We start from the raw sequence: 12957 nt of genomic DNA on the forward strand, positions 1-12957 counted from the left end.
GACGCACAGATGGAATCAACATGTGACCACCGTGAGATATGTGCACAACTGTGCAGAGAATGATGCCACAGTGTTTGCACCTTATTTCGTGATGTTTGGAAGGGATGCCTGGCTGCCTGTAGACCTGTGTTTTGTAGTGTCTGCAGGCGGAACAGGTACCGAGAACTAGGTCAGCTGTGTAAAAGAGCTAAAGCAACAACTGGAGCAATCCCATCAGCTCGCCTAGGCTGCCGCGAAGAAGACAGCAGAAGGCACCAACTGCTGCGACGATGGACCGTTCAGGTTTCATGCTGTCAACCTGGCGATGATGGGTTGATCTGCAGCCTGGGAAAGAGAGGACACAATAGGCTAGGCGACAAGTAGAAGTCTCAGCCTTTCATCATAGAGCATAAGCTGGGAAAGCTCCCCATGCACCAACTTCAAGAGGAAGGACGGCCAAGGAACATCAAGACCTTGCACTGTAACCATCCGCTCCCAGTCCGGGATGAGGTTGAGCTGACACCAGAGGTGACAGAGGAAGAACCAGCCAAGGGGCCGGTAATACGATAGCAGCCACTGGGTGCTGAAAGGCCTGAAGAAGATCCTTCAAAGGCTCAATCGCTAGAATCTTCTCCAACTACCGAGACTGTGAGATTATCAAAAGCTCAGTCGGAAACCAGTGAAGATGCCGAAGTGGAGGGCGATCAGTTTGGTTTCTACCCAGACCAAGGGTTACATCAGACACTCGTGTGCGTCCCCATACACACATTAAATTAATGGCACTCCCCTTGGTAGGGGAGCACCCAATGTTTCCAGGCCTCCTGGGCTGTGTATAATTGAAGGGGCCACCCGCAAGTCAGATGGCCCATCTGGACTCTCTGGGTCACACCTGGCACATGTGGCCCAGGTTGAGTAGTGTTTTGGGGGACTCCCCACACAGCATCTGATTGCTGGGCTATGTCTTGCATACGCAGCCCAAACTATGTAAAGACTTTGGGACCCCCCACACTATTGCTGCTGCAGCCTGCTGCCGGGAATTGAGAGCCATCACCATAGAGAACGTGTCAAGACAGAAGAACACCAGCTGCAGAGAACTTGAGACAGCCCTGACCAGGTTGTCTCAAAATCTCAAAAGTAAGGTATATATATATATATATATATATATATATATATATATATAAATTATGATTAAGTTGCGCTACTAAAAACCTATGAAGTTCAGTGAAAAAAACATTGTTAAAGGGACGTTATGGTTCCAAGTAAAACCGAAAACCCCCTGAAATTCACCAGTTATGGTAAGCTAAGAACCATAATTCACGCCACCACCGTACACTGCTAAGACTAACACCCAGGACATCAAAGATGACATCACAAATGGCATTGATGACATCACTGATGACATCACATATATGGGCCATTTTTTTTTGTTCACTGACACATATAGGCCAGGTGGTTTTGTTCACTGACAGTCAGAATATTAAAATTGAAAAGGTTTTGTATATCTAGACGTTAACCTTGTCATATGTTCTGAAAGTACTTTCCTTAAGGTTTGGTCTCAGCCCATGGTGCACATACATGGAGAAATGAGCAGGCCTCAAACACACAATTCATTTGTATACATGAAGATAAACTTTAATGTTATTAACATTTTCTGATGATGCTGTTTCTTTATTCCTTACTTTAATTTCCCTGTATATGCCTCCGATTTGTATGCATTGTGGTTCTTCATATGTATTGTTCGTACTAGCACAAGTGTTGTAAGTCTTGAATTGTTAGCTAGTTATTACATGTTTAACATTACTCAAAACTCTGATAAGGTAGCATTTATTCCTGTACTATCCAAAATTACAAGATTATAAATATTGTAGTTCTATGGTGCATGCTGCAGTCATTGTCTATGTTTATATATGATTAGCTTTCTGTATTAACAGCAACATTCCAATACAATGATTTTAAATGAGCACATTAAGTATTTCATGATAGGTCTCCTGATCACCCCTGACATCTTGTTACCAACAATATAAACACAACCCCTTGTAGGGACTTTTCATCAAAATTAATTTCACATATGATGTAATCAGTGATGTCATCAATGACACAGTGGTGGCGCGAGTCATGGTTGCTTAGCTTACCATAATTGGTGAATTTCTGGAGTTTTTCAGATTTACTTGTAACCATAACATCCCTTTAACAACGTTTTTCATTGAATTTCATTTGTTTTTATTAGTGCAACTTAACCATAACGTCCCTTTAATAAAGTTTTTTCAGTGAAATGTATAGGTTTTTATGAGTGCAACTTAACCATAATGTCCCTTTAACAACGTTTTTTTCGGTGAATGTCATGGGTTTTTAGCAGTGCATGCTATTTTCCTACAACTTACTAATATCATATTTACCCAATATAGCAATATTTGTGTCCAATTTACAAAGTGTCAACTTAAAGCTCTGCCATTTCCCACCTTCTAGAATCTTTTTTAACACTTCTATACACTTTTTGCAATTATTGCAACTGGTTTTGCATCCGTAGACGTCTACAAACATCTGACATCATTGCGGACCTTGCTGACAGTGCCACGTGACCATACGCTGGTGCAGCATGATGACGTGTCCGAGCACCCGTTCGCATTTCGCGATAAGATTAGTGCTTTGCTGACAGTTCGGAACTGCATTTTCTAGATCAAGGAACTTTCAACTTCAACATTTCCCTTGCACAGCTCCTACACCAATTCCTACTCGTTATCCATTAACAATCTAGTAAACAGTACATAATTGGAATAGCAAAACTGCTATTTATCTCAGCTAATGCCATCCCTCCTCCGCAAGAGCCACCACCATCGCTGTAATCAAGGAGCATGAAAAACACTGCCCCTACCTCAGAAATAACACACAGCCAACATTGTCTCATGTCCACCTGCCCCTCCATATTATTGTTTGGTGCCTCTTCCCTCATTTCCCTCCCCACCTTTCGTTCTAAGCTCTCCCGCCAAAAAACAAATACATCTGAAAACAACAAAAGAAATGTTCCTTTAGGAACCACCTTTCACAGTTAAAAAATAGAACTAATGGCACCACATTTATAAGCCTTTACAATATTTTGGGACCCCCCCCCTCTAGTTTTGCCCCCTCTTGGCAAAATCCCACCAAACTTTGCAAAAACATTTATATCTAGATTTATGATCTTTTTGCATTTTCTATTGATCTAAGAACTTTCAACTTCAAAGTTTCGCTTGCACAGCTCCTACACCTATTCCTACTCATTATCCATTAACAATCTAGTACACAATACATACTTGGAATAGCAAAACTGCTATTTCCAAACCTTTGTGTAGATTTCTCAAATGGCACCACATTTATATGTCCCGGGAGGATAGCTCAGTGGCAACGTGCGTGCCTTGGAAGCAAGAAGACACGAAGCAACACAGGTTCATTCCCCGGCTCCAAGCTTAGAAACCTCTGGGTGTTTAACTGTGTTATAAATACGCAACTAAGACAAAAACAATTACGCAAATAAAAAAAACTATTCCTGTGACAGCGCCTCGATGCCTGCGGGCTGTGTGAATGCTTTAAAAATGTAAAATATGTAAATAAATTCATAAGCCTCTACAATATTTTGGGACCCCCTCTAATTTTGCCCCCTCTTAACAGAATCCCACCATATTTGCAAATTCATTCGGAATCAGGTCAAGAATATAATTGCAAAATTTCATACAGTTTCATTACGTGGCGCCAAAGTTATAAGCCATCCAAGAACTGCTTTTCACCAACCCTATAATGCTGAGGTGTCTGCGAACATCACAGGTCTGTTTGTGGACTTTTACAGTGAAAAACACCTGTTTTTTTGCTTCTTTCAGCCATATCCTATCCCATCATCATCACCCCTCACCTCCCCAGAGATTATTTGATAGGTTTGAAAAGTGCAATGTTGTGTTTTTTAATATGTTTTTACTGTGATGTCCGCGGACTCCAGCCGCTGTCTGTGAATCCAAGATGACAGGCGTTTCCAAAAATCTGACGCACTTCACGCTTTTCAACATCCAATCAGAGTCCGGTCCGTGGACCGAACAGGGAAATGTGTCCGCGGACCGGACACAGATATCACACATTTTTTATACTTAATTTTTGGTCATTTAAAAAAAAAACTACTGTACGGATTTACACCAAATTACCAAAAGCACGCTTTTGGGACCAAGCCGCCGCTCTTGCCGCAAATTTGGTGGAAATCCGTCCAGCGATTTGGGTTGTAGGCGTGAGCAAATATTTTTTCCATTGGGTCTATGGGAAAAACCACAAAGTTTGGGGCTCCCCTATTCCCCCCTTCACAAAACATCACCAAACTTTGCAGGATCAATCTTATGGGGCCATATACTTGTTTTGCAAAGTTTCATGAGGATTCGTTCAGGGGGGTGAAGTTATAAGCCATTCAAAAAGTGCTCTTCTTATGTGTTGAGAACTAAACCATAACTACAGGGCTGCTCCCGCAGGCCCTGTAACATACGTTTTTTATTAATACAGTACAATGTATGGACTTTTAAAGACTCTCATTTTTTTATGTTGGCAAGGGCTTTTATATGTTTGTGTTTTCATTTTTGGATAGGCAACTGCTGGGATTAGCTTGATTTGTATATAGTGTCTTGTGTTACTCCCTTTTATTAGAAAAACTCTTAAAAACCTGCTGGTGTACCGAAAGAGGAAAAGTGTGCATATAACAACTAGAAAGAACCATACACCAGCATTCCTCTGTCCACCTTTCCTTTTGTGTGCCATTTACTACACCCGTGCATCTTTCCTTTCCCTACTATAACCTTCTAATTTTCCCTACCTTCAACACCTTCACAGCAGTGCTCACTGGGATGATCTTGAATTCAAGAGAGCAGGGTTTGGAGACAGGTAAGAGGCGGGTCAACTAATAAGTTAAGGTATGAGATATATTGTGTGCCCACCTACACCTGTCTCCCAATAAGGTGCGTAATAGATCACACCACTACACATAATTTACCCAACACTACAGATAAGCTGAATACCAGCCCCATGTATGCGCTGAAATGAGGCAGATATATATGAACATAGGAAATTGGGAGTGAAACACTCAGAACAGAAAAATTGGAAAAAACAAACACAGAAGAGTCTGTCCCCACGCAGCCCACTTATACGTTAGCATCAGTGGTAACAGAGGAGTGCCACAGGAACACACTCGAATATTATTGTGGACAGATCTGAAGAGGAACTTAATGTAAACATGTGTTTTTTAACTGGAATGCATTACTTGATGCAAAGAAGTATGGATTACCAAAATGTATCTGTTTCACAGTTAAATATATTGTTTTACTTGCCTAGAAATGCCCCCCATCGAAAATTAACAAATCTTTTGTACTCCCTTAAAAATCATTTTATTGCTAACTTGGTGTATATAGTAAGTAAAACACTCCAACTTCAAAATCTAATCTCGGGACCTGAATGTACCTTTTCTGCATGCGAGTAAAGTTTGAAATGTTGTTGTACTGTGTTTTCTGCGTGCTTGAATCTTGCATTCTTGCATTGTTGCTGCCAGTGCTGAATCATTGTAGTATGTCCAGGAAGTATATGTTACTACCAGAACAGAGCGTGTGGATGGAGAGGGGGGTTGTTTGTGTGTGTGTGTGTGTGTGTAAACATGCCAGTGAAGGTAGAGTTTGTTAATGCAGCAGGTGAGAGGCTGGTCATGCACGGAAAGAGAATGGGAACACATTTGGGGTAGGACATGTTATTTTGGGAGGTACAGGGGCCTGCAGTAAATAGCCTTTCATCTGGAGCAGCAAAAAACCTTTCGCCTGCCCTGCCTACACGTGGGTGAGTTTCTATGTGTTCTGCGTCTGGAAATAGAAGCGTGTGTGTCTTGAAGAGAACATCGTGTTCCCATAGTGTTAGGATGTCCTGGCTGGGGCTGTGGTATACAAGTTGGTAATTGAGGTGTAGTGTTCTGTTCTCTGACATCTATCGGGAGGGGTTTTGTAAAGTCACATGTGCGTGGCTTAGCTGGTCTGCGTGGGTCTTTCCATCGAATTGTTTCCATCAAAGGTAAGTATCATTGTGTAGCATTTTTGAGTGCAGAAGGTGATAGCTAGGACCAAGTGTGGCCCAGGTTGCAGTGACACATCAGGGAGATGATGTAGTATCATATCCCATGTTGCTTAGGTTGTAGGGTGCAAATCACCAGGGGTGTTGCTAGGTCAGGAAAAGATCCCGGGCTACGCTAATGTCGGGACTGCTGGGACTCGGGGCTAGCTAGCTTTTTGGTTGGAACCCCTGAGCTTCTATCCGGGGGTACAACCAAAAGACCCGGGGCTATATCCCCCTGAAACCCCCGCCCAGCAACTCCTCTGCAAATCACAGTATAGAGCCTCACACAGTGGGACACCAGGGTGGGAAGTGTTGCAGCGGGGCAGCAGGGCTAGCATTCTGTGTGGCAATAGGAATCAGAAGTCCTATTGTATTATGAATTATGTCATGCAACAAGATGGACATACCATGGGCTCTGGTCTGAGTTGATGCCTGGGGCTTAGGACAGAAGGGCCTCTGGTTGCTGGATGGTGGCCTCTCTAATTAGGACTTGAAAAACAGGGTATGTAGTATTTCCTGAAGTTAAGGAGGTCTTGCATTTTGGGGATCCCATTTGTCAGGATGTTCCAGAGATTGTCCTATATATTGGAGAAAGTTGACCATCTGCGTCTCTTGTTGGTAACGCACATTTTTTCTAGAAGTACGTCATCGCGGGAGCGCCATATTCTTCTTGATTGGAATTGGATGAATCTTCCAAGAATGAGTTCGGATGCATGGCCTGATATGCTCTGTGGGCGGTTAACATGTCCTTAAAGCGGATTATATTTTTGACTGGTAGCCGTGGAGAGCTTTTTGAGCTGGCCTCATGTATTGCCTCCTGTTCTGAATGAGTAGTAGTGTTGCTGATGCTCCGTGGATGCCTTGGCGTATCCGGCATTCTGAGATATTTGCGTTAGTGATAAAGCAGCAATGGGGTGGTGAGGGTCCCATGCAGGAAAGGTAAACGGCATTGTCCATATAGTAGAGAAGTGGGTTTTGACTTCACAAAGAACAGTTCCGGAATGGTGAAAATGGTATAAAAAAGTGGTGGAACTGTTAAGAGTAAAAAATTAGTAATAAAAAAGCACTGCATATTAGAACAGATAAACAAACACCAAAAACAATATCGGATTGAAGAGACCAAATTCACATCTGCATGCTCCAACTAAGCAAATGGAAAGTACATGTTAATGATCACGTGGTAGTGTTCTAGTAGGCAAGGGGTCTGCAGGTGGAGGCTTTCCAAATATGTTGGACGACTCAATGATCCTTCACCATTGACTATGCTGATCGGGCTGATAGGAGATGATAGGAGACGTCTGGCATGCCAAAGGTTGCAGCTTTGAGCGAGCATGCTATGAATCAAGAACATATACAATAAATACGTTCTGGTCTTGTTCTGTGGACACAAATCTCTGCATAGAAAGCAAGTGACTTATTGATGTCACTAAAAGAGCATGGCACATGGTATGTTTAGACCATATTTCTGACTTTTTCAACCAAATAAAAATATCTTGTAGGCAGAGGACCTTTTTTCCAAACATGGATAATTTTATTGCGTTGGTAATTCACTCGAAATGAGGTTTGGAAATATTCCTTGTGACTTAGGACTATGTGCCCAGTTCATAAAAAACAGTTTTGCACAAATGTTGGCATGGGCCCTATCCACAAAGCCCTTTTTAATGTGTGCAATGTAGGTCAACACATTCAAAGCACAGCTGCGTTTAGGAGGAGAGGATGTTTCTGTGTATTTTAAAGTGTGCCCCGAATTCACAAATGGGAATGAGCTTCAAAATAAGCACAAAAGAACATACCCCGTTTAACAGGTGCAGATGAGGGTGAAATACATGAGAGGATCATTTCGGACCCTTTCATGCATTTTATTTCACTGTGACAGCAGCAGTATTAACCATTCCTGTCCCACTTGTATATCCACCCCTCATAGAGGGCTAGAAATACTTTCTTTGCTTTTTTACACATTTCACAATGACGTGCATTTTAAGAGCTTGTCACAGTGAAATGGGGTCCTGGGACCAATGTGGATGCTGGGAGCCAATCACACATGTCATGCTCCCAACACTAATGTATGCACGGGGGCGGATCAGTGCATCATTTGGGCTCGAGCACTGCCCCTGTCATAATGCTCAGGCCTACCCGCAGGTTCAAAATACCTAAGATCCTGGTGCACCAAGGAGACACTGCAACAGTTAACTTTGTTTGAGCCTGCTGTATTACCAGGACAACTGCCCTCCAAGCCAGCATTCAGCCTGATTCCTCCCATTTGCACCACAGGCCTGGCTAAAGAATCCTGCTCTGACACATTCCAGTTGCATAGAATTATTGTCCGTTCAGTGTGCTCGGTGCCACGTATCTTGCTCTGTGAGAAACAGTGCTATACATCCTCCTGTTTGATACTCAGTACTACACTATCCTGGTCCCTAGACTCTATACTACACATTCTGCTGTCTGAGGCTCCACGCAGCACATCTTGCTCACAGGGAATCCTAGCTCTGAATCCTGATTTAAAACCTCATTGCATGTCCTTCCAACTGCTCTGACTTCCAAATCCCTCGTCTCCCATCTTCCCTCTGCATCCACTGGTGTTGCCTGCCAAACCATGCGCCTTGGTAAGACAAGATCATGTGGGAATCTGTATATCTGGGAGGTAGGTAGTGTGATGAATCCAATGGCGTCATAATGGTTTCCCCGGAGGTGACCTCCTACCATGTGGCTAGGAGATAGCAGCCGCTACCTGATCCTGACCCTGGGGGTGGCTATATGAGGGAAGATCGCATGGACAGAGACAACTACTGGGGAGATGTCATGACTTCATTGGACAAGACGCGGTATCCCCCCCTTTCCCATGAGGAAGACCCTCTAGTACCCAAGACCTTAATGGCCTATTGCCCTCCGTTTGTAGAGGAAATAAATTAACCTCTTCCCCATATTCTTTAGGTCAACCCCCCCTATATGATCTAGACACACAAAGCTCTAAAAAAAACCTTTTGCTTCTGCAATACCTTTTGGTGGAAATGTTCTCTAAATACTACATGTCTGATGACAATCGCGGGCTCCAAATCCCATAATCACTGAAGTACTGAGACAAAGAGGATGAAGGAGTTGGGTCAAGGTAACAGGGCCCAAAGCTCAATGTGCAGACTAGTTGTTCTACAGAATCACCTGTGCGTGGGACATTTAAAGATGGCAACCGCACTCCTGAGTGTGGCGCTGCAGGTGAAGGCATTGGTTTCCATGTTGAGGCTTTGGAGTGCCGGAGACACGTACCGGTGTGGCAGAGTAGAGGAGTCCGCCAAAACAGAAGGAGAAATGCAGTGCATGAACAGGAGGTGCAGTGGAGATGCCAGGAGCTACAAGAGAGTTCCTGGGCACTCAGCAGCTCAAAGAGGCAGGGTTCTCCATACTGGGTCCTAAAGTGAAGCAGGCATGTCACTGTTGAGCCACAAGGGAAGCAGAAAGGACTTCCGCACAATCCAGAATGGGAAGCGAGCGGAAGAGTCACGATGCAGAAGCGCGAACTGGACCAGAGACGCTGAAGAGAACCTGTAAGTCAACCAAAAGCCAGTGTGAATCCCTGGGCATTCTGGCAACCTCACCAACGGCAATTTGAATGTTATGAGATTTCTAACACAGAAACGACAAGAAACTTGTTTGAATACAGAAAAGGCAAAGTACAGATTCAAGCCCCAATAAGATACGGATGTATGAGAGGCAAAGTTTGAATGAACATTACATTATCCTGATATGTAGTTTTGGTGATACAGAGGAACTTTGAAACCCATAAGAAGTCCTACCATGGGAAGGATACAGTCAATTGAAAGTGCATAGAAGGGGAGGGGAGTATACCGGGCAAGTGAACCACAAGAGAGGTCCTGGCAGTGGGGGTATTCCAGGCTAGTGAAACCACAAGAGCTTTCCTGGCTGGGGAGTATACCAGGCAAGTGAAACCACAAGAGAAGTCCTGGCAGGAGAGTAGACCAGGCAGGTGGAATTGCACAAAGAGTTGTGGCAGAGGAGTATACCAGGCAAGTTGCAAAGCTACAGGAAATATTAAAAGAAGGACAGTGTTTGCTAGACAAAGGAGACACTTGTATTATGGAAAGACTGTTGCAGAACTTGTTGCCTAACAGGAACATTGTGAATCTAGGAGAGACGCAAAAGGAATTGTTAGTAAAAGAGACATTGTCATCCCATTTCAAATCCAGGCAAAGGGAACCACCCTCTGGGTCCAAGAGCTTTCACCTTGGAGAACAATTTTGTTGTAGCTATTCTAGATTTCAGTTATGAACACGTTTTTGCCAATATCAGGTTTAAGACATTTCCTGTCATCACATTATTGTTGTGTTGGTAGTATGAGGGTCAGTAGAGAACATTTGGACACAAGGAGGGCTTTTCAGTTATTGACATCCTGACATAGACTGATCCTTTGTTTTTGGTTTTTAGGTAGGGAACCTCATCTTTAGAATAGGGTCAGAGAGGCATTTTCCCAACCCATTTTCATTTAAATAAAGGTTTTTAACCAAAACATTACAGCTTTGTGTCTGGCTTTCATTTCTTACCCCTCGCAGTAGGCTATGGCTAAACCTGAGGTCCCAATCCGCCTTCTGGTCTCTCCCTGAACTCCAACTGGTCTCCAGTGTGCTGCCATCACAATTCCATGTCACAGCTATGCCAGCTCTGAAGCACTCTATAGGGCAATGCTAGTTCATGCCCTCCTTCGGAACGTTCTGTCATCTCTAGTATCCTTCTGGAACATTCTTGGAAAAAGTGAGCAGTTGTTCTGTGTTTCCATTAATATCTGTGATGCAGTGATTTGCTCAGGTAACATTTGTGAATGGGGTGAAAAGTGCATCCAAGTATTTTAAGGCCAGCCTCATATGCCTATGGTTGTGTATATTGACACTCCTGACTTTCAATGGAAAGGTATATGAAAAAAGATATTAGTTTGTTTTTTTAGTTACACAATGCTATATTTATTACACTTTTGAAGAATATGTGTGCTAAGTAGGCTTTAAATGTATAAAGTTAAATTATGCTCAGTATTTTGTAGCAGTATTACTACAATATGTATTGAATTACATATATTACATGGATTACAATGGATGGAGTTTTTTTTAATTTATTTGCTTATTTATTTATATACAAGAGGAACAATGCTATTTTGATCACAATATAACGTACAATAGATAAGAAATTAGATTTAATGAGAAGCAGTGAGCTTCTTACAATAGGGTGAGTTTTAGGGACATTCTGACCAGGTTATGGAGGGGAGTAAATGGAACAGTCACCGGGGACCATACCTGGGTGGACTAAGGACAACCAACAATGGCCATTTTTAAGTGCAGGTAGGCGGTACCGCCAACTGTGTTTGGGATGTGACCATGATGGGTGAAGTGCTAGAGTGTAGGCAGAGGAAGCAAGAGACAGAGGCAGGCAAGGGGCAAGGGAACAAATGTTAGCTAGCAGTCAGGTAAGAGGTAGGTTAAGAGGGTAAATCGGAGGTTAGGAGGTATGCTTTCAGTTTGGTTTAGAATGATTCTGTGTGGACTGTTTCTCAGATGTCCGGGCGAAAAGAATTCCATGCAAGAGGAGCAAGAAGAGAGAAAGGGCGGAAGCAAGAAGAAGCGCAGGGAGGGTGAGAAGCCACAAGGGTAGTCGTGGAGGCAGAGTGGAGACTATGAGAAGGCTTGTAGAGTTGTATACAGAAGTACAGATACAGTGGTGCCTTGCCTTGTAGAGATTTCTGAACCAGGAGAAGAAATTTGAATCTGGCCTGGTTTTGCATTGTCAGCCATCCAGCCTGGTGACGGTACGAGGAAGTAGGTGTGAAGAGAAGAAATTCAAAGAGAGTTCTGGTAGCGAAGTTAATGATCTTGTCGAGAGGACAGAAAGCATGGTTGGGTAGACCAAAGAGGATGCTGGCACAGTAGTCCAGTTAAGAGAAGACAAGAGTTGGTAAGAGATGCTTGGCGGTGTTGATAGGAAGGAGGTGCCTGATTTTCCCAATATTTAGGAGGTTGAGGCGTGCTGATGTTCCAATTTTGGAGATGAAAGTAGAAAAGGGGTTGTGAGGGGTCCGAAATGTGAGGTGGACAACTTTTAGAAGATTTCTCAATAAATGCCATTTTATTAAATCATACATTTCAATAAACGCCTTAATACTCTCTACCCTGACAAGGATTTCCATGCCTAAAATAAACTAAAGGAAACACTCTAACAAAGGATATCTAGCCCTCACACTTGCACATAAAATACACAAGAAAATATATGGCAACTCACAACAACAATAATTGCATTTGTATTGTATTCACAGTCTCTCTTTATGACCTGTGTGAACTACCCTTACCCAGGTTTTAAGTTAGATTCAGTTCCAATGGTCAACAAAAAGAAACAAAGAAATCATGGTCTGTGTTATACTTTGGGCTTCCCTGTGGGCTTCCTTGCAGAATACGACTCCTTTACAAGCTCCTCTGTGGACCAGATAGAGGTTGCCATGGTGCCTGTACAAACTACGACGGAGTCCGTGTCAGCTGACACGTCCTGTACGTGGAAGACGTACCGCAAGACACACCCCCATACTGCTTTAAAACCACTGTCTTTCAAGGGGCTCGTTGCTGATAATTAGCGTTACAAGCTACAGCGGTTACATCCGTTACTACTTCGTGTCTTCTCCGCACAAATTCCTAATCTGCTTTCCTGGTTTTTGACCCTTGCCTGGCTTCTGGATTGGCTTGCCTCCTCCTTTATTCCGGTCGTGCTCGTCTGGCTTTTGACTCGGAACGTTATTGGATCCTGCTTCCTGCTGTCTCTTGCGGTACTTTATTCCAGCTAGCTGCTACTGGACGCGGAACCACATTGCCTTCCTCGCAGGTTAATTGCTATCAA

Source organism: Ambystoma mexicanum, chromosome 5p (assembly GCF_040938575.1).
Source record: "Ambystoma mexicanum isolate Mex_15411 chromosome 5p, UKY_AmexF1_1, whole genome shotgun sequence".
NCBI lineage: Eukaryota > Metazoa > Chordata > Amphibia > Caudata > Ambystomatidae > Ambystoma > Ambystoma mexicanum.